General features: G+C 35.6%; 1 long non-coding RNA gene across 1 annotated transcript; it reads right to left on the minus strand.

The window, feature by feature from the left end:
- Positions 1–37: 37 nt before the first annotated feature.
- LOC118154598 (uncharacterized) lies at positions 38–23,415 on the minus strand. Its single transcript, XR_004744695.3, has 4 exons — positions 23,122–23,415; positions 21,766–21,820; positions 10,289–10,446; positions 38–2,288 (listed from the first exon to the last, which is right to left on the minus strand). It is a non-coding gene; the product is annotated as an uncharacterized LOC118154598 (long non-coding RNA).
- Positions 23,416–25,279: the final 1,864 nt, after the last annotated feature.

The following is a 25,279-nucleotide window of genomic DNA, read 5'->3' on the forward strand; positions in this document are numbered from 1 at the left end:
GTACAAGAGCACAGTCCAAGACAACGACATCATATAATTGTGTTTGACATCAATTTTATTTTATTTTTAACTTCAATTTTATTGAGCACATAGATGGCCAGATTATCTAGTTGCTGAGAATATAGAGATATAAAAAACACAGTTTCCTTGCTCAAAAACTTGCATGGATAAACACACAAATAAACCAAAAATTATTAACAGGATCTTCAGGATTTTATCAGACATATGTCCCAGGTGATACAAGAGTACAGAGGAGGAATTTAAAACTATCTGTTTGGCAGTTCAATGTACCTTTGAGTAATATAAAAATAAGAGAATAAATTTCAAAATTGTAGCATTTTTAGTCAACCAAACAATCTTTCAGTATCAGGAACTGAAAGATTTTTTAATTTAAAAAAGTAAAAATAATTTAGTGTTTTAACATGTTTCTATACTCTATTGACTATATGCTGATTCTAAATTCTTGCCAAGATTTAATAGTCAATAATTTTATGATTTTACATTTTTCTTACAGAAGCACATAATCATTCTCTCTCACAAGTAGTTGATTTGATGTATGGTAAATTGGCTAATTATTTGTTTGATTTCTGGTTGTGTAATTCTGGGTAGGGCAACTTAACTCATTGTACCTTATTTAGTTTACATTTGATTAAGGAAGAAGCTTAGTTTTACATACTTAGACAATAATCAGAGACAGCTTTTTATGTATTTTTTACCTCTTCTAATTGCAGATTTTTCTTTTAAACTAACAGTTTTCAGTTACATTAAATAAAAATCTAGAGACACTCAATAGAATTCTGTCATTTTTTAAACTGTGTTGTTGGGTTATGTTCCTTAGTAGAAAGCTTTCAGAAATATTTCTTATATTTATATTAAGCACACACAAAATTATAGTCAACACAAAATAATAACTTAAGAATTTTTTTTGTTGTTGCTTTTTACTTTACGAATGACTTTTGTAATATACAAAATAAAACTTTTCAGGAAAATTTGAAAAGAAAACTCATCACTAACTAATGAAATGGGCTACAGAATCATTTAAAATGTTTATTACATGCTCACTGAAGTAGTATTCACAAATGCCAAGGTATGGAATCAACCTAAGTGTCCAACAGTGAGTCAATGGATAAATAAAAGGTGATACACACACACACACACACACACACACATATATATACACATATACAATGAAATACTATTCAGTCATTGAAAAGAATTAAATCCTGTTACTTGCAACAACATGGATGCATCTGGAGAATATAATGTTAAGTGAAATAACCCAGACACAGAAAAGAAATACCACATGGTATCATTCATATGTGAAATCTTAAAAAAAAAAAAGTCAAGGGGGGATGTTAATATCATAGAAGTTGATATCATAGAATAAAATAGTGCTTACAAGAGACTGGGTAAAAGAAGGGAAGAGAAAATGGAGACAGATGTATCAACAAGTTCAAAGTTACAGTAAGATAGGAGGAATAAGTTATTGTGTTCCTTTGTGCAGTACGGGACATGGAGGAGTAGGGAGCCATGTTTCTTTTCGACACCGCTCTTGGGATCTCTTACTCAAAGGTCTGGAGTGAAGAGTGGTTGTCTAGACTTTCCCATCTGACCCATTACATAACATAAGCCCCGAGGTACAATTGTTGTTTTCCATTGAAAGGAGCTGAGCAGACACAGCATCATAGAGAGGAAATGGCTAATCATATACTGTTTCTTCTAACTGCTAGGAGCCCCTGCTGGTCTCTGGCACTCTTGCTTGTTTTGAAGTGATGATATAAGGGTAGTCTCTCTTGAGACCAGCCTGGCCAACATGGTGTAACCCCGTCTCTACTAAAAATACAAAAATTAGCCGAGCGTGGTAGCAGGCACCTGTAATCCCAGCTACTTGGGAGGCTGAGGCATAAGAATTGCTTGAACCTGGGAGACAGAGGTTGCAGTGAGCCAAGACCCAGCCACTGAACTCCAGTCTGGTCAACAAGAGCAAAACTCTGTCTCAAAACAAAACTAAACAAACAAACAAACAAAGTTTGTAATTTAACAGTGAGAAATGGCATCAAAGATCATCAAACACTCCCACCTCATTACAGATAAGAAAACTGAAGTGCTTAAAGACCCAGTAACCTTGCACAAAATCCAGGTGCAGCACTGAAAAGAGTAGGGAGACTCTATGACTAGGCTTTTCCTTATGAGGCTTCCTTCTATCTAATGACAGCATTCTCCAGCTCATTCTAGGACAGTCAGAAATTGTCCAGACCAACTTTCAGCGATGAGCACTTCTTCCCCAGCTGTAGAAATAACAAGAGTCTAATCAAATCACTCATTGTTGTTAGGACTTACAGTTGAAGGAAAAAAAAAGACTTTCCCAGCCACGTGGAACTATAAGTCCAATAAACCTCTTTCATTTATAAGTCGCTCAGTCTTGGGTATGTCTTTATCAGCAGCTTGAAAATGGACTAATACAGGCACCTAAAGATTTACATATTATTTTATTGTAAACTACTTTTCTTTCTTGTGAGTGAAATATTATGTTGATTTTTTAAAATTACATATCTAGGTATATAATATCATCCACATATTTGATTTCTGCCCAGTGAAAGGCATGTAAGAAAAATATTGTTTTAATAGGGAAACATTGAGTCAGACACTGAGGATAACAATCTAGTCATCACTCATTGGCATGGGCTAAAATTTTATACCTGAGGATTTGAATAAAGTGTAATTTGTATGCATAAGCAATTATCTACAGAAAAGAAAAATCATAAATCTTCAAAAAAGCGAATACATCAGATCTCCTACACCACAATATGGTACTGTGGCCCCCACTAGCCTGGACTATGACTTTAAGTTGCTTGGAATGTAAATACTTTTACCTTTATAGGTGCCTGGATCACTTCAGAATTTAATCTCAGATTAGGTTCATTCCAGTCCATGCATAGGGCAGTACTTTATTCATCAGAAATTCCCAGAAATCAAAGAGGATTGATTGAATCGGTGGAACTTTTATGGGAAGGGTATTGATATCTTACCTATTTTTAACCTGCTAGTTGAATGGGAAGGTTGGGAATGTACCATTACATGAAATACATAGCTGTATTAAGCTGTTCTCACACTCCTAATAAAGACATACCTGAGGCTAGGTAGTTAATAAAGGAAAGATTTAATTGACTCACAGTTCCACATAACTTGGGAGGCCTCACACTCACGGCAGGAGGTAAAAGAGGAGCAAACTCACCTTTTAAATGGTGGCAGGCAAGAGAGCATATGCAGGGGAACTACCTTGTATAAAACCATCAGATCTCATGAGACTTATTCACTATCATGAGAACAGCATGGGAAAAACCCACTCCTATGATTCAGTCACCTTCTACCTGGTCCCTCCCATGACATGGGAATAATTACTCTTCGAGATGAGATTTGGGTGGGGAATCAGAGCCAAACCATATCAATAGTTATGTGTTTTTTACTTTTATTTTTGCTGTTGTTTAGTAAAGACAAATTTAATAAGAACCTGCCATGTACCAAAAGACTGTACTTGGCATTTCAGCATTTGAAGTCTTTCTTTTCAGGATATTGCCTTTTTGAAGTTATCTCCAAGTGTCTCTATCATACATTTTCACAGTGGGGAATAAATAAATAACTGATATTTAAATAAATTTCCATTATGTCTCTGCTGAATAGGATTATAATAGTGTGTGAGAAGGGAGCTGAAATATTTTTACCAAAAATTATATACACGATTACCTTTTCTTTTTACTTTTTCTTTTTTTTTTTTTTTTGAGATGGAGTTTCGCTCTTGTTACCCAGGCTGGAGTGCAATGGCGCTATCTTGGCTCACTGCAACCTCTGCCTCCTGGGTTCAGGCAATTCTCCTGCCTCAGCCTCCCGAGTAGCTGGGATTACAGGCATGCACCACCATGCACAGCTAATTTTTTGTATCTTTAGTAGAGACGGGGTTTCACCATTTTGACCAGGATGGTCTTGATCTCTTGACCTCGTGATCCACCCGCCTCGGCCTCCCAAAGTGCTGGGATTACAGGCTTGCGCCACCGTGCCCGGCCACGATTACCTTTATAGGAGCCAAATTCATGACATATTGAAGTCAAATGTTAGCATTATTAACTGGGCAAGTTATCTAACCAGTACTCATGTGAATGACAAAGTATTTGATAAAATCAAATAGGTTTCTTTTTTTTTTTTATTTTTATACATTTTCAAGTAGAATCTGAAAGAACAGATCTAATATTAAAGTGTTTTGGAACACTTATTTGTGCTTTTATATTCATTTATGCTGATTGAATAAAAATATGGATATTCCTTAGAGCTTAATACATGAAGATTAAAAATTCAACTTGCTTCCTTATTTCTCTTCACCTCTTATCACCTACCTTCCAAAAGAAAACTAACTTTATCTATGTATGCATTTATTTATTTATGAGACAGCCTCTCACTCTGTGGTCCAGGCTAAAGTGCAGTGGTGTGAATATGGTCCACTGCAGCCTCCATCTCCTGGTCTCAAGTGATCCTCCCACCTTGGCCTCCAAAAGTGCTGGGATTGCAGGTATGAGCCACTACACCTGACCAAAAAACGTATTTTAAATAAAACATACATAATGTCTGGAACAATAAAAATAGGTGATTGTATAATATGTTTTTTTTCTTAGGAAAAAAAAGAAAAGGAGTGAAGGAGAGGAAGAAAGAGGAAGAAAAAGAGGGAGAGAGAACGGGAATGTTGCTTTATTCTAAAAATGGGTATCAAAAACCTCTTTTATGCCAATTGTGCTTAATAATGGCAGATCAATATTCCATTTAAACCTTTGAGTAGGTGTGATGTGGTACTGACAAGAATGTGTATTTTGTGTATTTAAAGTGTTTTAAAACATATAATATGCTTTATGTTAACAAGAAGGTTAGGTACAGAAAACAGAAGTTATAACCTGTAAGAAGGATATAGCATCTTGTGCTTCCTACATTAGTTATTATAAAAATAATATTTTGATACCTTCTTGAACTGCAAAATAACCACTGATCTAAGAGTAAAGAAGGCAGGCTCTTATCCTGTCCTCAGTATGTATTTTTTCTCTGTCTTTAGTATATCATATGTGCATTATTTGCCAAGCAGTGCCCAGCTACCAGGTGTATGTAACTGGTTAATATTGAAATGAGGTAAGTTCCCTTGCAGGGCATGTGATAGGGAAATGGCTGACTTCTTCAGTGCCCCGCTGCCCCAACCTCTAGGAGAGCATGCAGACAGGCAAGCTGTGGGGCTCTGACACCAGGGCAGCGTCTAGGGGTGAATGTTTACAGCAGAAGTCCCTGTGGGCGTGTGTTACAGTGTGCTCTTTCAGTTTAGCCATCTGCAGGAGGCTTTGTGTTATCAGCTCAGTTAGACCCTCTGCCTTATCGCAAGGACAGAGGGCTTTCTGTAGCCCAGGTTCTTGCCTGAGTGTACTGGAAAAAGTGGATGACACACGGGCTTGGAAAGAGTGCAAGGTTCTTTATTGAGTGGTGGTGGCTCTCAGCGAGGTGGATGGGGAGGCCAGAAGGAGGATGGAGTGAGAAGGTAGTTTCCCCCTGGAGTTTCGCTGCCCAGCGGTGGGTTTCTCCTCTGACTGCCCCGGCCTGACTCCCTGTCATTCCGCCGGTCGATGGCCTCCCAGCATCTGTCGGTTCCTGTCAACGTGTGCTCTTCCGCTGAAGTATTCCTCTCATGTCCAGCCGTTTGTATTATCTTTCAGTGATTTATTCCTCTCCACATCCAGCCACTTATGTCTCTGTCCACTAGGGTCTCGGGGTTTTTATAGCCACAGGATGGGAGCGTGGTGGGCCAGGGTGGTCTCGGAAAAATGCAACATTCGGGCGCAAAGGCAGGAATGGCTGTCCTCTACTAGGTCCGTAGGCACAGATGGCGGGATAGAGCCCTTGCCAAGGACACACCCTCCAGCCCCCCTCCCATATCAACATGATGATGTAAAATGCTTCCATTTCTCAGGAATACGGTTTATAGCTTTGCTTCCGTGGAATCATTTTGTGGAATAAGGAGAGACATGTTGTCACTCACATAATTTTTCTGTCCGATGGACAATAATCATTGATCACTCTTACAGCAATAGCAATTTATAGGCAATCATTGACAGCCTATTCAATCACAGAGAGGTGGATTCAGCTGAAATTTGTTCTGTGTCTAAGAATTCAAAATTTTGGGACTAGAATTATAACAGTAACTCTCACCCTGAGTATTTTTGTAAAAGCATGGTATAAAAAATAGTGCCAACCATTGACCAATTTGGCTTGCTTTAGTTTGCCTTATGGAAACTATTATAACACTTGAAAATTTATTCCTTTAATTCTTTGTTATTAATTATCTTACATGTACGTTCTTCCCAAATGTAACACTGATATTAGGTAATATTGATAATAGGTCCATCTGAACAGTTTGTTGGGGGGAAAAGGCTGTCTAGGAACATGTCAATCTCAAAAAATGATTTTATTTTCTGTAGCAGTTCTACCTTCACAAATGTGCCTAAACTTTTATAAACTTACAACCATGTATTTTTTTTTCTTACTCAGGAGAATGAATGGCATTAACAGAGTGATGACATTTTCTCTCGCTATCCCTTGAGTAATCAAGCATTGCCTCATTAGTATTAAGCACTTTCCCTTGTGTCTGTAATTTATAGTGAGAACAAGCCACTCTGTGGCTAATGCAAGCTGGCGTGCCCTAACACATTATTGTTTCCCTTGCCCTGGTCCACTGTGTTAACTGGAGGTCATAATTTCTATCTTCTTTGTCAATTATTGACTTACCTTAGGATATTCTGATCCTATTCTCCCTATGACCTAAAAGGACATCATCTTAGCCATCTTTTTCTGAATTCCAAACTGTACTTTATGTCAATGTCCTTTTGTACAATTTGGATAATACATTATGCCAATTATATCCGCAGAAGGTTAACCTGACAATTTAGCCATGTTATAGCTGGCCTTACCTGTAACATGATTGATTGAATGCTTGAGTTGATTCAATCAGACATTGAAATTGTAGAATGGATAAGACCATTCATTTTCCATAAAATTGCACTGTTTTTAAGCCTTTAAAATAGAAACACCTTGAAAAGTGCCCTACATTATAGATTTTCTTTTGTACAAGTGGTAACTTTGCTTAATTCTGAGGGGGAAGGTAGAGTAGGTGAAAAAGGATAGCACACATTTGGCAATCAAGTCAAGTGATTTTTCAGTTCATTAAGCTTTAAAATTTAAGCTGTTCTAAATAAGACAAATGTATTCCCTTTATTCTAATATATAAAGTATAATTATTTCAAATTACTTACTTGGCTATTTCATACATGTTATAAGATTATAAAAGGTGAATGAGTTAATATTTTTGAATTTCAATTGTCAACTTTAATATTCCATTACTTGTATGGTATAGGGATATGTGTACATGTGTGTTTAATGGAGATATGCATGTATGTGTGCCTATCCACAAGGAAAATCTTTCCTGCTCATTACCTCTCAAAACATAACTACTGGCCGGGCGCGGTGGCTCATGCCTGTAATCCCAGCACTTTGGGATGCCGAGGCGGGTGGATCACAAGGTCAAGAGATTGAGACCATCCAGGTCAACATGGTGAAACCCCGTCTCTACCAAAAATACAAAAAATTAGCTGGGCATGGTGGCGCATGCCTGTAACCCCAGCTACTCGGGAGGCTGAGGCAGGAGAATTGCCTGAGCCCAGGAGGCGGAGGTTGCGGTGAGCCGAGATTGCGCCATTGCACTCCAGCCTGGGTAACAAGAGCGAAACTCCGTCTCAAAAAAAAAAACAAAACAAAAAAACATAACTACTAACCTTGATAAAATACTATTCAGGGAGTTGTTTCTCTAATATTCAAATTCCATTAAAAACTTTTGAAAAATAATATTTCTAGCATAAAATATTAATAATTTTTAACCATAAAGGATTATCTTTATACATGTACATTTATTATAGGGTAAGTTTTACTGCAATTTTTACCACAAATACTTGTGACCTATGCTAGGTAATCAAAAGCAATACCATCATTTAAAAATTCATTGACATTCTGTTATATGTACAGTGACTCTATCTTTTCCTCATCAGTTCAGCATATGAGGCCACAGTGGCCAGGTCACTTTCATTAAATTAAAGGAGAAACAATATTAATCTAGTTCTTGCTATTCTTCTGCCTAAAAATATCATTTTCCAGATAACCATATGTTTCATACCTTCACCTCCTTTATTCTTTGCTCAGAGAATCCTTTTTGATTGGTCCTATTTAAATTACCACATAAGTTACTGAAACTTACATAGTATATTTATTTTCTCACTCATGTGTTTGTTGTCTATTTCTTCCCCTTATAGTATAGTCTTTGAGAGGTCAGGAAATTTTTTCTGATATGTTTCCCCTGTATCTTCAAGGCTTGCATGAGTGCCTATCACACAATAGGTGCCCAACAGATATTTACTGAAACGATAAAAGAAATCTGTCTTATTTTTGTTTCATATAAATACTTTAGTATTTACTGATTAATCCATATCTTTCCTTGAAAATATTGTACAATCCTTTTATTTTATTTATTTGAACATGTTGAAGAAAAAATATTATTTTGATAATTTGGTGTAACAGGTATATATATATGTCAATTTGCACACATTGAAAGATTTAAGAACTCTACAAAACATATTTAACTTCTAGATTCCTTGTGGTAGAGATTCTAATCATGTATTAGTCCAGTCTCATGCTGCTATGAAGAAATACCCAAGACTGGGTAATTGATAAAGGAAAGAGCTTTAGTTAATTGACTCACAGCTCTGCAAGGCTAAGGAAGCCTCAGAAGACTTACAATCATGATGGAAGGCAACTCTTCACAGGATGGCAGGAAAGAGAAGTGCAGAAAGACGGGGAGAAAAGACCCTTATGAATCCACTGGATATAGTGAGAACTCACTCACTATCATGAGAACAGGATGAGAGAACTGACCCCACGATCTAATCACCTCCACGACGTCCCTTCCTTACCACATGAGGATTACAATTCGGATTATAATTTCAAGAAGAGATTTTGGGTAAGGACACATTCAAACCATATTGAGTAGTAAGTGAGCTTCAGAGTGCCATTATATTTTTGGCATAATCATCATGATAAGATTTTCTTAAAATTAAGAAATATACAGAGAAGGATTTTTTTCAAGTATAATCAGGAAGAGAGTTTCCCCAGTGAATCCGTCGTAGATGTTGTACTTCTTATTCCTTTGGGTTATTTTTAAATCATATCCTTGATCCTCTCTCTTAGCCTTGCTTCAGAGATTTTGACCAATTTTTAAATCTTGGGATGGATCTTAAGCCTCTACACACATCTGTATAAGATGTGTGAGGAGAATAAAAGAGCAAATAAATGAGCTCTGAAGCTTATTCATATCTTTTGTGTGGAAAGTCACGGAAAATGATGAGCAAATGTATGGCTGTACATTGATCTTAGTACTTAAAAATAAAAGTCACAATGCATTTAATTCTTCTGGTTGCTAAGGGACCTCTGCATCCAGAGTGTACATTTTGAAGCACAAAGACTGCTATATGCTCTTTCTATTCACCAATTTTCAATTTGCAAACATATAGGAGCTCTCAAGGGGGACTTTTTAAAAAATATGCCTTTATGAAGAGCAAATCAGATCAGACTAATCTAATTTCCTCTGTGACAGAGTGACAGACCCTGTGGTTAAGGGGAAAGCAATAGATGTAAGATCTTTATTTCAGTCAGGCTTTTAATTTACTCTCATATGACATTAATTAGGGAGCAACAAAGCAGAGTTGAGATCCTACTATTAAAGCATGAGTGTGCAACTGCTTGGAAGGTCACACTCAAATAGTAGTTATTAATTGGCTGACGCTGCCCTGAGGAATGGGGGTGGCTATTGAGTGATGCTTTAGATTCTGTCCTAGGTCCATTACTATATCTTTATCCATGACTGGGATGATAAAGTAGAGCTCTTACTCCTTAAGTTCATGGATAACATCAAGTTGGGAGGGGTAACTGTCCTTGGAGAATAAACTTGAACATTTAAATGACCTTCTTGAGATGAGAAAGTGGCTTGTGCAAACACAACAAAGGAGAAAGGATTGCATCCTAGGAAAAATGTGAGGGGAAGAAACAAAGAAAAAGAAACTCAACAAACTGAAAGTGGGAAGTTGTATGACCGTATTTTTAGGTAGCCACAATGGGAGAGTACAATTAAATTAGCCCACAAAATGGGTAATTTAAAAATACTTACCATCTTCCAGATGACTGCACTGTATATAAGAATATGCAGAAGTTGGGCATGGTGGCTTATGCCTGTAATCCCAGTGCTTTGGAAGGCCGAGGAAGGTGGATTGCCTGAGCTCAGGAGTTCGAGACCAGCCTGGGAAACACAGTGAAACCCCATCTCTACTAAAAATACAAAAAAAAAAAAAAAAAAAAAAAAAATTTAGCCAGTGGTGGTGGTGTACACCTGTAGTCCCAGCTACTTGGGAGGCAGAAACAGGAGAATTGCTTAAACCCAAGAGGCAGAAGTTGCAGTGAGCTGAGATCATGCCACCGCACTCTAGCTTGGGGGACAGAGTAAGACTCCTTAAAAAAAAAAGTTTCTGCTTTTGTGTAGAATGTGGTATTATTCATTCTTGCCAGTTAAACTACTCATCTCTATTGTCAAGTAAACTACTCATCCAATTTACATACCTAGATTTACTTAATATCCTAGGCTAGCCACACCTTCACATTCCTTTCTACTTCATTAGAAGGTATGAAAAGACTTCCTGGCATGTAAAGAAGATACTATCACTTACAGGTATCTATTGGTTTGCTAAATGGATTGTGCATTTTATTTTCCTTGCCTCTATTATGCTCAAACTGGCGATCTTGGTTTCTGTGGCTCTAGCCTCTTAGTTTTTACCCAAATGTTGTAATCACAGATTTTCATTATGTTCTAGGTCTCAGGGTTTCTGATCAGTTGGTGAATTGCATCACCTTGATTTATCGGGTATGGGTAATACCAATACTTGCTAAACTTGACCATTATAACATTGCACTGTAATTTAATTTCACAGTGCGTTCAGATGCTTCCATGTCTGCTTGTTTCAACCTCTAACCTCATCCCAGATGATAACTTGTCATTTTTGATTCCCTGTCAAGATTTGACCCAGCACCTAATCTTGATTTCTGGTGTTTATTTGTTCTCTATCTCCAAGTTGATTACCTGGCTGCAGACCTCTGACATCCTTTCGGCCACTTTCTTTAGCCTACATACACAGGGCTGGGCCTGAGCTCCATGCCTGCCTCTTATGTGAATAACTTTAATGACATTTATTGCTTTGGGGATGGGGAGGATTCTGAAAGTTTCATAAAACAAAAGCATTGTAAAATTAAAAATGTACAAAAAAAATTTCTGTGATAGTAAAAATCCCTTGCATTTCTGGTTGTTTTGCATTAAGAATATTTCTTGATAAAAATCTGTTATATAATCATCCAGGTATATATATCTATAACATTTGATATGTAAAAAACATGTTTAATAAAATGACATAATTTGCTGCAACTTGCGTTTTCATCAGTTTCCTTTCGATAAATGTTTCTATTTGTCTCCTATTATAAAAACTGCTATATCTACATCCTCACAAATTTATCTTCAACACTTACAGATATACTTCTAGGATAAATTTATTGAAATTTAGCGAATAGAAATTGAAAGAAACGATGATAATGTCTTGATGACATAAGGATTTGATTGCAGTATGTCCTAAAATGCTCAGGCTTCAGGTAAATATCTATAAATTAAATTGTGAGCCATCCAATTTTAGACTTTTTTTTGGAATTATATAGTTGACAAGAACAATTTAATAAGCATGTAGAGCCGTGTTTCCTGCAAGCAGAAAATACTTCTTTTGTAACCATGTTACAAAAATTGGTCACGTGCTTGGCCATAAAAAAAAAACTTCGCCAAGACAGAAATTTTAGAAATCATGTTCTTGGTTCATACTCTAATAAAGGGAAATAAGCAATGAAAAGGATAATTTCAAAACTTAAATTATTAGAATTAAGAAATGTTCCCATGGTTGACCCCCTTATTTAAAGTACATCAAAACTGCTTCGCAATATACCTGGCAATGCATTCAAAAACCAACCTGGAGTGAGGGCTGACAGAGCTGGATAGTTGGACGTATAGGTGATTTGATAAGTACAGCAAAATGCTCCTTGAATAAGTTAATGGTCGAGTTCCCTGTATGATTCTTTCAGCTTTTCTTTTTTTTTTCATGCTATCTCTCTGCAACTACCCACCCCCCACTGTCCCTCCCCTATTTCCCCCCAACAGACTCCAGTGTGTGATGCTCCCCTCCCTGTGTCCATGTGTTCTCATTGTTCAACACCCACCTATGAGTGAGAACATGCAGTATTTCATTTTCTGTTCTTGTGTCAGTTTACTGAGAATGATGGTTTCCAGGTTCATCCATGTCCCTACAAAGGACATGAACTCATCGTTTTTGATGGCTGCATAATATTCCATGGTGTATATGTGCCACATTTTCCCTGTCCAGTCTATCATCGATGGGCATTTGGGTTGGTTCCAGGTCTTTGCTATTGTGAACAGTGTTGGAATGAACATTCCTGTGCATGTGTCTTAATAGTAGAACAATTTATAATCCTTTGGATATATACCCAGTAATGGGATTGCTGGGTCAAATGGAATTTCTATTTTTAGGTCCTTGAGGAATCGCCACGCTGTCTTCCACAATGGTTGAACTAATTTACACTCCCACCAGCAGTGTAAAAGCCTTACTATTTCTCCACATCCTCTCCAGCATCTGTTGTCTCCAGATTTTTTAATGCTTGCCATTCTAACTGGCATGAGATGGTATCTCAGTGTAGTTTTTATTTGCATTTCTCTAATGACCAGTGATGAAGATCATTTTTCATATGTTTGTTGGCCTCATATATGTCTTCTTTTGAAAAGTGTCTGTTCATATCCTTTGCCCATTTTTGAATGGGCTTGTTTGCTTTTTGGGGGGGTCTTCTAGATATACAATCATGTCATCTGCAAATAGAGACAATATCTTTCGAAAAGATAAACAAAATAGACAGACCACTAGCCAGATTAATAAAAAAGAAAAGAGAGAATAATCAAATAGGTGCAATAAAAAACGATAAAGGGGATATCACTACAGATTCCACAGAAATTCAAATTCAGAGATTATTACAAACAACTCTATGCACATAAACTAGTAAGCCTGGAAGAAATGGATAAATTCCTAGATACTTGCATCCTCCCAAGCTGAAATTAGGAAGAAGTCGAAACCCTGAATAGACCAATAACGAGGTCTGAAAATGAGGCAGCAATTAAGAGCCTACCACCCATAAAAAAGCCCAGGTCCAGAGGAGTTCACAGCTGAATTCTACCAGACACACAAAGAGGAGCTGGTAGCATTCCTTCTGAAACTATTCCAAATAATCCAAAAAGTGGGAATCCTTCCTAAGTTATTTTATGAGACCAACATCATCCTGATACCAAAACCCGGCAGAGACTCAGCAAGAAAAGAAAACATCAGACCAATATTCATGATGAACATAGATTCAAAAATCTTCAATAAAATACTGGCAAGCTGATTGCAACAGCACATCAAAAAGCTTATCCACAATGATCAAGTAGGCTTCATCCCAGGGATGCAAGCCTGGTTCAACATACTCAGTCTATAAATGTAATTCACCACATAAACAGAACCAAAGACAAAAATCACATGATCATCTCAATTGATGCAGAGAAGGCATTTGACAAAATTCAACAGCACTTTATGCTAAAAACCCTCAATAAACTAGGTATTGGTGGAATGTATCTCAAAATAATAAAAGCTATTTATGACAAACATTCCTTTTGAAATCTGGCACTAGACAAGGAAGCCCTCTCTCACCACTCCTATTCAATATAGTACTGGGAGTTCTAGCCAAAGCAATGAGGCAAGAAAAAGAAATAAAGGGTATTCAAATAGACTTTTTTAAAAACACTAAACCCTTTTAAACTTAAAGATAAAGATGATAGTAATATATATAATTTATATTTGAAAAAATAATCAGTGATATCTGAAATTTCTTTCTGAAGCTCAATTATTATGATAATTAAACCTGTAAGCCAAGGAGAATAGTTTTTCACACTGTTATTTTTAAAGAAACTTTACTTCCTCCCCTCAAGTAACCCAACTTTGTTTCTCTCAATTATCTTTTTCTAAATTTGGTATAAATCTAGATTCAATATTTTTGGTTTCACTCTAAGGTCTTCTTCTTGTAGATCACCACAACTAAAGATATATATCTCTGACCATTAAACACAACTTTTAAAACATTTCACAATAAATTAAGAACAACAACAACAAAAGCTTTCAAATATAAATATGATTTCTTTTCATTATTGGAGAACAAACCTTTAGCAATGTCCTTGAGCCCTGGCATTGTCTGTTAGAATGTGGCATTTCAGATTCACAGGTCTAAATTTTCTACTTTAGTCTACTTCTATTTTCAAACTCAGTTTTTAAAATACCAGAAGTTTTCCTTAAAAGCTAAAATGTTAGGAACAACATTCTTGTGGAAGGCACTGCTTCTGTTATAAAGCTTTGGATTTTCTGGTTAAATAGAAATGTTTACCTGAAGTAAACATGATATAAGACTGAAAGCCTGAAATGGGCTTAGAATTTTATTAGTTTCTCCCAAAAGAATCTTTTTGAGTAAGGTGGCTGATGTAATCAGTATTTTTTGAAAAAAAATAAATAAAAGGTATAAAAGGTGAAATGTGCTGAAGAATTTCACTTGTACTTTACAACCATGAAAGTAGAAAGAGTGAAATTGATTAGAGATTAAAAACATAGATACCCTCACAGTCAGAAAAGAAATTGAAAAGAAATAAGCAATCATAGGAAAAGAAATTTTTAAGAAAGCAATTTTCAAAATTATGACAGTATTATTCTGCAATGTGGAGCTCTCCACGTTTGTGAAGAGGTATATGATCATTATTCTTTATTATTCTTCTGTGACATTATAAGATAGGACTTCAAGATGAGTCATGTTACATAGACATAAAAACAAAAGAAACAAACACAGATGGCTTTTCCTGAACCGCAGTGAATAAGAATGTGGACAGATACAAAACAAGAATACTTACAAGACTAAAACAGTATGGGATCAATTTATTCTTATATCCTGTTGGGTTTTAAATTTTCATTATTGAATTTTGAAATTATTTGTAGGTTCTATGATTTAAGTAGGTCAGGTACTCTGTCTGATATCCATTTTAGTTATCACATTATCAAGGGGATAACACACTCTTACACTACATCCAGAAGACAGGTAGATGACAGGTAGATGGATGTCCGGTTTGCTACATAGAGTTAATAGTGCAGACGATCCCTGGTTTAGGATGGTTCAACTTAAAATTTTTCAACTTTATGAATGTAACTACATTGTAAATTGAGGAGCATCTGGATTTATGATGCTTTGACGTAGGACTTTTCTATTTCACAATGGGTTTATCAGGGCATTAATTTCACTTTTGACATACAACATTTTCAACTTATTATATTTTTGACCTATGATAGGTTTATTGTGACATAACTCCATCACTGGTAAGTCAAGGAGCATCTGCATATGAAAGATCTGGAATACACTTTTAAGGCACAAGTTATAATATTGCTGTGATTTCAGAAGATAAGATACATCAAAATAAAATATCTGAAGTCCACAGAAAATCTTTGCCTCTGTGAAGATTTTATGTGGCCCTCTCCAAATTCCCCTGGTACTAGCTATCCTTTCATTTTCTGAACTGCTAATGTATCCTGTAAATGAATCTTTCTGGGTATCCATCACATTTTGTTGTACTTGTTTTCACATATCCAACTTTTTGTATCCAAGTTAGGCATATCTTATTTGACTTCCTATGGTGCCTATGACAGAAAACCAATGTCTAGTAAGTACCAAATAAATACTGTTGATTATTTGCTGAATCTTAAAGCATCTTCTGAATTAACTACAATCTCATTGTTATTATTGTCATAAAATTAACATGTCAAAAAACAAACTATTTATTTTGTGTATTATATATACATGTGCATGTATAATACATACATATATACCTATGCATACATATATACATAAATATATATATGTATATATATATAGAGAGAGAGAGAAAGAGAGTGATTATTGAATATACATAGAAAAATGAGAAAAATGCAGAAGCCTATAGAACAATCTATGCAAAGTGTGGCTCATGCACTGGCTATCAATTCTCAAACTGTTACTGATTTGCAGTACGATGAAACACTTGAGATGAAAAGTAAATCAGAAACAGAAGTAAGCAAGATATTTAGTTGAGCTGACTTTTTTTGATAGCAAGAAATTCTTGGAGAAAACAGTGACTTGATTTACATTCTTGCACAACTTCCTGATTTTGTTGTGGGCTGGCATTTCAAGTAGCAACGCAACATAAAACTAATGTGTTTAATCTGCATGCAGAAGGATCTATGCTCTATGACAACATTTCTACCACTTTAGCTGTTGACTGTGTGGCTAACTGTAAAGAAAGATGATTCACTGACTTGCAATATCCCATTAGTTCATGTACCATGAGAGAATACCTCAACTTTAGGACAATATAAAAATACTACATACTATAGGAACATCAACAGAAAAAAAGGCAAAAGAAAGAATTTGGATTTTTTATATAAGTGCTCATAAACATATCGATGAGCTCAACATCGTAATAAATGGTTAAGTGTGAATGGAGACTGTAATAGAAACCACGTCTCACCTACTGAATCCCTCCCAAATTTAAAAACTGAATAGTTAGAATGGTCATCATTGAAAAATCTGGAGACAGCTGATGCTGGCGAGGATATGGAGAAATAGGGACACTTTTACACTGTTTGTGGAAGTGTAAATTAGTTCAACCATTGTGAAAACAGCATGGCTCTTTATAAGGACCTAGAAATAGAAATTCCACTTGACCCAGCAACCCTATTACTGAGTATATACCCAAAAGAATATCAATAGGTCCATTATAAAGACACATGCCCACATATGTTCATTGTGGCACTGTTTACAATAGCAAAGACCTGGAACCAACCCCAATGCCCACTGATGATAGACTGGACAGGGAAAATGTGGCACATATACACCATGGAATACCATGCAGACATAAAAAAAAAAAAACAATGTCTGTGTCCTTTGTAGGGACATGGATAAATCTGGAAACCATCATTCTCAGCAAACTAACACGAGAACAGAAAATCAAACACTGCATGTTCTCACTTATAGGCAGGTGTTGAAAAAAGAGAACACACGGACACAGGGAAAGGAGCATCACATGCTGGGGTCTGTTGGGGGGCCAGAGGAGAGACAGTGGGGAGGTGCGGAGGTTGGGGAGGAATAACATGGGGAGAAATGCCAGGTATAGGTGACAGGGTGATAGAGGCAACAAATCACATTGTCCGGTATTTACCTATACAACAATCCTGCATGATCTGCACATGTACCCCAGAATATAAAGTACAACTAAAAAAAAATACTTTAAGGAAAAAATAATTGGATAGTATCAAGTGCTGACAAGGTTGTAGAGTATAAGCACTTACCTACTGCCAGTATCTAAAACTGTAAGTAAGTACAACTGTTTTGCTTCTATTAGCCACGCTTCAAGACTCCTCTGTCTTATTATCTTATTCTCTTTTGGATTCTTTCAGTGTCCATAATACTGAGTCTCCTTTATTATTTTCTATTCAGTGTGCACTCACTTTGAAGCATGGTATACATAACCTGCTTTATATTGCCTTTTTAATAATTTCATTCCATGATTATTCACCTTCATTTTCCCAAATAGGTTGCCAAATTCTTGAGGGCAAAAATGTATTTCAAATGTGTATTTTATATGTCATTGTTATTAATCCTCTCAGAATCCAGCACAATTCTTATAAAGAATATAGTTAAAGTCATATTTGTAAATGAGATTGAAAGATAATAATACAATTTATTATCCTAAATGGAGTAGAGAAAATATGGACAGGAGAAAAGAGGTTTCTACCATCTTTGTACCCAAAGGTGAAAATTATATATATTATATATAATTTTGTATATATCTATATATATACATTTTGTGTGTATATATAGCTTGGATGCACTGAGAATAAGGACCTACAGTCTAATAACAGCTTCAGTTTACTCCTAAAATGAAAAGAAATGAGAATAAAAGCTAACATTTATGACTTGGAACAGAGCTGGGGAAGAGCAAGGGTAGAGGGTAAGATCACACAACTAAAGAATATTAGAGCAAAAATAGGCTAGAGGCAAAACTGAGGATCAATCATTTTGTCATCGAGCATTCTAAGGCCCAGATAAGTTATGTCAGGAGAATGTCTACGTACTTTTTCACAAACCCTATGTCTCTGATCACTATATAGCAAATAGGAGGTTTTTGAAGAGCAATTAAACAAGGAAAGTAGAATATGTTACTATTTGGGCATAGATAAGATATTAGCCTTAGAAACATAAAAGAAAACATGTAGCTTTAAGGAGAAATTTGCCCAAGATTAGAAACAATAATCTAGAATAGATATTTAAAAACTCTTAAGCCAATGATACTGCTGTAGGCAGTCAAACCACCCCTTCTCCCTCCAAGGAGGAGCTAGGTTTATGCTAGAGTAGCCAGCCAGGTTAGACCATGTGCCCACTGTGTCACTGATCCAGCCTTGCTATAAACTGGTAACTAAGTAGAGATCCTGAGGATGCATTTCCACTGACATCATGTTTCCGAAGTACTCCTGTCTATCACTTTTATTCTTTGGATAGTTATATTCTCCTGAGTGGCCAGAATGAGATTAAATTTGTAGCAAAGAGCTACCAAAAATTTTGTGAATTCTCTTGCAACACGTTCAGTTGTCTAAGCCAAATGCAGTCAATTGGTAGTCAGTCATATTCTACTGTTATAATACACATTATTTTATATTGTTTGGTAACAAAAAGCACTGGATCAATTAGAAAGCTCTCCAGTTTCATCTTTTCAAGAGGAACTTGACTTTTATTATAATTTTTTTAAAGATAATCTTAGATGTAGGTTTGAATTAATAATAACTCAGCTTTCTGAAAGGACAATTTTGCTTAAATATGCTCATAGTGCTTAAATATGCCTCACACTCATTAAATAATATACAAACATATACATCAGATAAGTGTAGAGGAAACACAGAAACCATTGAGATGCAATTATTCTTTAACATTTGTCTTTATGTAAAATTATGTGTTCAGATTCTGAGAGGCAGGTAACAGAGTTGATCCAATGATAACATGTAACTTCAGATTATTATTTAATAAAGAAACATGACCATCTGTGTTAAGGAATAACTCACATTCACATTAAACCTCTTTAGACAATTTACAGTGGGACGTGTTTTCCATTGCGCTTTTTTTATGAGTTCATGTTGCAGGGTTAGTTGCAAATGTGGATGAGGTGGTGCTTTGGAGAGTTAACTGTGTTGCAAGCCTTGATTCTTCCATTGCCTTTTTGTGTGATTTCAAGAAAATAACTTACCTTTCCTATGTATTTCATTTGTCAAACTGTAAAATACTTGCATTTAAAGCATTTGTGAGACAGGTGAGAGACAGCAAGCATTTTCAGCTCTTCAGATTATATATGGCATACAAATAGAAAATACAGACGTCAGTACGCATTGAACAGAATTTTGCTATGTCAACTATAAATAGAGAAATATATATTTGGCTACTTAAATTGATCATTGGTTGAAACATTTATTTCAAAAATGAGCTATACTTCTGAGATATTGTCATCCAGTCATTGCAACAGACTTGACCTCCAAAAGGCAACTCTCTGATTATTACTGTGAAGCATGAATTATGTGAACTCTGTTTTTGTGTTTGTGTTAAAAAGTGGCTTTTTATTTGCAAGATATTAGCTAACCTGAATTACTGAGTGATACACACACAATCGACCCTATATTTACTACATATGAGAATATCATAATATTGACTCCAGCTCTGAGCCAGGAATGTGGTTGTTATAATCTTCCTTCCTTTTTTTAAAAAAAATCATTTATGCTTTATCTCCAGGTCACATATTATGGTAGCTGTAATTGAAGCTATTTTGTATATTCAATGGCATCTTCACTAATGGCTTTCTGTGGCAGTGACTATCACTACTTTCACAAATAAAGCGTTTTAAAAAACTTTTCTTTTTAAAATAAAATTATCCAAAACTCTTACAGATGTTGATGGGTTTTCAAATCTTCTCAGAATTATTTCGATTTGCATGTTTTATGTAACACATAAGACTCATTGACACTGTAGCTACAGATACTTCTAAAACATATTTTTAAAGTTGGAAAATACAAGTGTATATAAAGATTTTCTTATGCTTTTCATAGTCCACATTTTATGAAAACATGTGAACAGATAAATCTATGATAAAGTTATGGAATAAAATAATGTTAAGTGAGTTGACTAAGCTAATTATAAGTTTTATTTTCTGTTAACATAGTCCTTTGAATATAATAGATATTATTAAATTGTCTTATTTGTGTTTCTGTACTCCAGGTATTAAAAAAATTATTTAGATAGTCACAAGAATGACATTATAGTATAAATATCTTTTTAGATAATTAAATATATCTTGCATTTTGTACTCAAGGATATGAATTGTTTTCAAGTGTTTTATAGTTTCTAATTGAATCTTTAGTATCCTAAGAAGCCTAAAATTTGCAATAGCCTTGCTATCTTTTTAAAACATCTATGAACACAAAGTCATAGAAGTTCATGCATACTGTTTGATACCTATGATTTTTGAGCTTTAATTTCTGACATTAAGAGGTCAGAATTTAATGTTGGGAACAGAAAGGAAAACATTACATCTCTGGGCCAAATGCGAATCTAAAATTCATTCATCTCTCTTTAATTCTTTCTTTATCCAGTAGTCCTAGTCAGAGACTTAGGTTGTTTCCATAGTCTGGTTATTGTAAATAATGCTGCAAGGAACGTGGGAGCACAGATATCCCTACAACATGCTGATTTTATTTCCTTGGGGTACACATTCAGAAGGGGGATTGCTGGGTCATATGGTACTATGGGAGAGAAAAGTGATTGTAAAGTAGTACTCATCATTTCTGGAGGTGCCAACATTATCTGGCATTAAAATGGCCAGCAGATCTTTATCTCAAGAGAACTCCAAGCTCATAGTGGGGTTAAAGAGCAATCAAAATACCTCCTACCATGGAAATCCCACTTTCACTCCATCCTTCTGCTTAGGTACACCAGTCACACCTGTGGCCTTACTTCACTAGGAAGAGGACATGTCACTCTTTCAGTAAAACAGACAGAATAAGCCTGAGAGACTGTATGTCCTTGATGATGTAGAGTTTAATTATAGAATACAGTAAGATTTCAGACTATCTTAAGATGAGGATTTGCATTGTTATAGCTTAGCAACTTCTGTTTCCAAAACAGTATAAATTGGTTATGACCTTGGAGTCTTTATATTACAGTTATATATTTTCTTAATAAAAGACTCATAAATGCAGTTCTTACCAGAATACACCTTTTTAACTTCTGAAACAAACACCTCATAATTAGAACAGTTGGGAGATGCTTTACTCAGATCCTATATTTTATTTATAAAACAGAAGAAAGATATTTGAGACACTGGATCAAGACTGTTCAAGTTTGAAACACACTTACCATATGTATAATGTTCATCTAGTAACTTCACTTCTTGGTGCTTCAGTGTCATTATCTGAAAAATGAGAATGGAAATAATACCTACTTCAAAGGTTTATTGTGAAGATTAAGTTCAAGAATACATGTGGAAAACTTGGAATAGTGCCTATCATTTAATAAGCGTTCAATAAATTCTAGCTGTTACTTTTACTATAATTTTTATATCGTATATACTGAAGGTATACAACATGATGTATTGATAAACATACGTACAGTGAAACGATTGCCAAAGTCAAGCATATTAACGTATCCATCTCCTCACATGCATACTTTAATTTTGTAGTAAGAGCACCTGAACTCTGCTCAGCAGATTTTTCAGTATACAATACAATATTATTAACTATACTCCTTATGCTGTAAATTCTGTCTCTAAATTTATTCATCCTACATAACTGAACCTTTCTATTCTTTGACCTAAAACTTCTGATTTCCTTCCCCACACTGCCCTAATCCTGTTACAAAGGTGCTAATTTTATTTTCTTTGGTGTATTTTCCCAGAAAGGGAATCACAGAGTCTTCTGGTAGTCTTATTTTTAATTTTTTGAGAAACCTCCATACTATTTTCCATAATGGCTGCTATCAATCTATATTCCCACCTACAATGTTGGTTATCTTTTTTTCACATCCTCACCAACTTTTGTCTTTTTGTCACTTATCTTGTGTCTTTATGATAATAGGCATTTTGACAGATGTGAGGTGATATCTCTTTGTGGTATTGATTTTCACTTTCCTGATGACTAGTGACCCTTAATATCTTTTAATAAACTATTGTACTATTATCGTTTCTGAAAAAGGAGCCCTTCTATCTCTTATTTAAATCATTCTTTTTTCTACCATTGAAAAAATTATAACAAATATATTTCATAGTCCACAGGAGATTAGAAAGATTAAATCATATAATTAGATATACACTTGAAGATGGGGGAGGACCAAAAAAGGTGGGTGAGGTCCCAAACATGGAAGAAATAACAAGTAGCTGTCTGTTAACAGAGGCAAGTAAAACTGAACAAAATTAGTACAAAAATTATCATTGCCTACATATCTAGGTAATCTCAGGCCATTTAGTTCAAAAAGCATAGCACTATTTCAATACTTACTATGGGAATGAAAATAATAAAATAGAGTAAGTAATATTTTATAACGAATTTCTTGGGTTATTAAAATAGCTTAAATTATTTTCATTGCATTATGTTAAAAATAGCAATGTATCTCTAAAATATGTTAGTGAGAGCTTATTTCAGACATTGTTTATTAAAGAAAATTACCTAATCAGATGCATTGTTCCATTATAGAATCACATATTGCATTTATACTTACATAACCTGTCTCTTCCCTGCACTTGCATTTTCTGCCTATTCAGGTCTCACACCCAGCTGTAAGTTTCCCTGCAGTTATATCTGGGCATCTCCAGCAGCTGTCTCCTGTGCTGGCTGTATACATCCAGTTCAACGTGATGGTGCTTTATCTGCTCCAGTGCCACTCAGGGATATCAATGCTAAGTCCTCTCCTGTCTGAGAGGACTTAGTCGTCACCAGTCTCCTGGGATTCACCATGAGCCAAATACCCACGGCAGGGACATTCCCTTCTCCACTCCAGCATCAACGTTGTCCTAATTCCTCAGAAACACTGCTCCCTGGAGGCCACAATGAATTAAAGCCACACTGTGCCCATGCTCCTTCATGCTACTTTTGTCAAAATATTTTTTAGAAATTTATACATAGTTTACTGAAAACTTACTATATACTATATATATTACAGACTTGAAGGATATGACTGTTAAATAGACCCGGTTCCTGGCTCAGGGAAGTGGAAGATGAACACGAGTAAATTAACCATTAAAATATAAGTGAGCGCTTATGGATCTATAGCTGAGGCTCAGATATTGTTATTTTAAACTCTTCCCTTATTACTCAATCTGCCTCCTCTCCAGTATCAGGTTATTAAAACCCAATGACAAGAAGGGTAGTTTACCTTTGACACTCAGAGAGGAGGCTGTACAATGGGAGGGTGCGCAGGTGCAAGAATCTGGAAAAAAATTGCTGGATTGAAATCAACCAACATTTCCCACTTTATACAATGATGCCAAATAATGGTACCAAACTGGTTTTACCAATTTATATTCCAACTGCAATATTTGGCAATCCACCTTGTCTTTTTTACTTCATCAACATTATTCATTTTCTTTTTTAACATTTGACAATCTCTGAAGAAAACATGCTTTTTAAAATTTTCACTAAACGTAGATAGATATGCATATATCTCTATGTGAAAGTATATACAGTTTATATAGGACTGTTCATAATTGCGTAATCTATCATATCATAAGGCAAATACCCATATAATTTTAATACCTGCATCAAGTAGAGAATATTCCTAGCACTTCAAAGACACATCCATGTTACTTCACAATGAAAATCTCTCTCTTGAGTACCATGTCATACTCTCTTGAGAAGTAATGTTAACACTGTATCATTCTCTTCGCATGTGATTCTTCTTCACTCCAATCATTTAATTCATCTGTTCATTTTAAGACAAGTGTTTTATACCTAAGAGCAGGTCTTTGCATTTCCCACAGGTTCATTTTTTTTTTTTTTTTTTGGAAACGGAGTCTAGCTCTGTTACCAGGCTGGAGTGTAGTGGTGCCATTTCGGCTAACTGCAAACTCCACCTCCTGGGTTCAAGCGATTCTCCTGCCTAGCCTTCTGAATAGCTGGGATTACAGGTGCCTGCCACCACACATGGCTAATTTTTGTATTTTTAATCGAGAAGGATTTCACAGTGTTGGCCAGGATGGTCTCGATCTCGACCTCGTGATCTGCCTACCTTGGCCTCCCAAAGTGCTGGGATTACAGGCGTGAGCCACCATGTCTGGTCCCACAGGTTCTTGAAGAAGCAATTTTAATTCTATTTGTTTTTGTTTCTTTCTGTTTTTGTTTTATTTATTGAATTGTTCCTCAACTTTAAGCTTTCTTTCACTCAAATACTTACCTAGAGTGCTGACAAACCAATTCTACTTTCTAAAGACAGTCAAGGTGAACATTGTTTATTCCAATGCAATTCTGGTCGTATTTAAACACCTCCATATTCATGAATCCTATAAGGATGCTAAGGACTTAGAAGGGTCTTTTCATTTTCACAGCAGTATTTGGCATACACAGACAGATCAGGTATTATATGAAGATAATAAAAATAAAGGAGCTTACCACAAAGAAAGAACCTATTATTAATTGTTTGAGAGAGACTCTCCTTGTAGTGAAAGAAATATGCTGCTTCCTGCAGGATTTCACAGCATCATATTGCTAGGAGAGAACCTAAGAATCATCTAATCCAATCCCTCAAGGTTTAGGGAGGTGAACTGATGTACTGTTGACTCTTGCGTTGATATTTGACTTTTCTCTATCAGGAAAACAACAACAACAACAAAAAACAATCAAGGGGTAGAAATTATAGACATATGAAGGGATGTTAATATGCT

Source organism: Callithrix jacchus, chromosome 6 (genome assembly GCF_049354715.1).
Source record: "Callithrix jacchus isolate 240 chromosome 6, calJac240_pri, whole genome shotgun sequence".
Classification (NCBI taxonomy): Eukaryota; Metazoa; Chordata; class Mammalia; order Primates; family Cebidae; genus Callithrix; species Callithrix jacchus.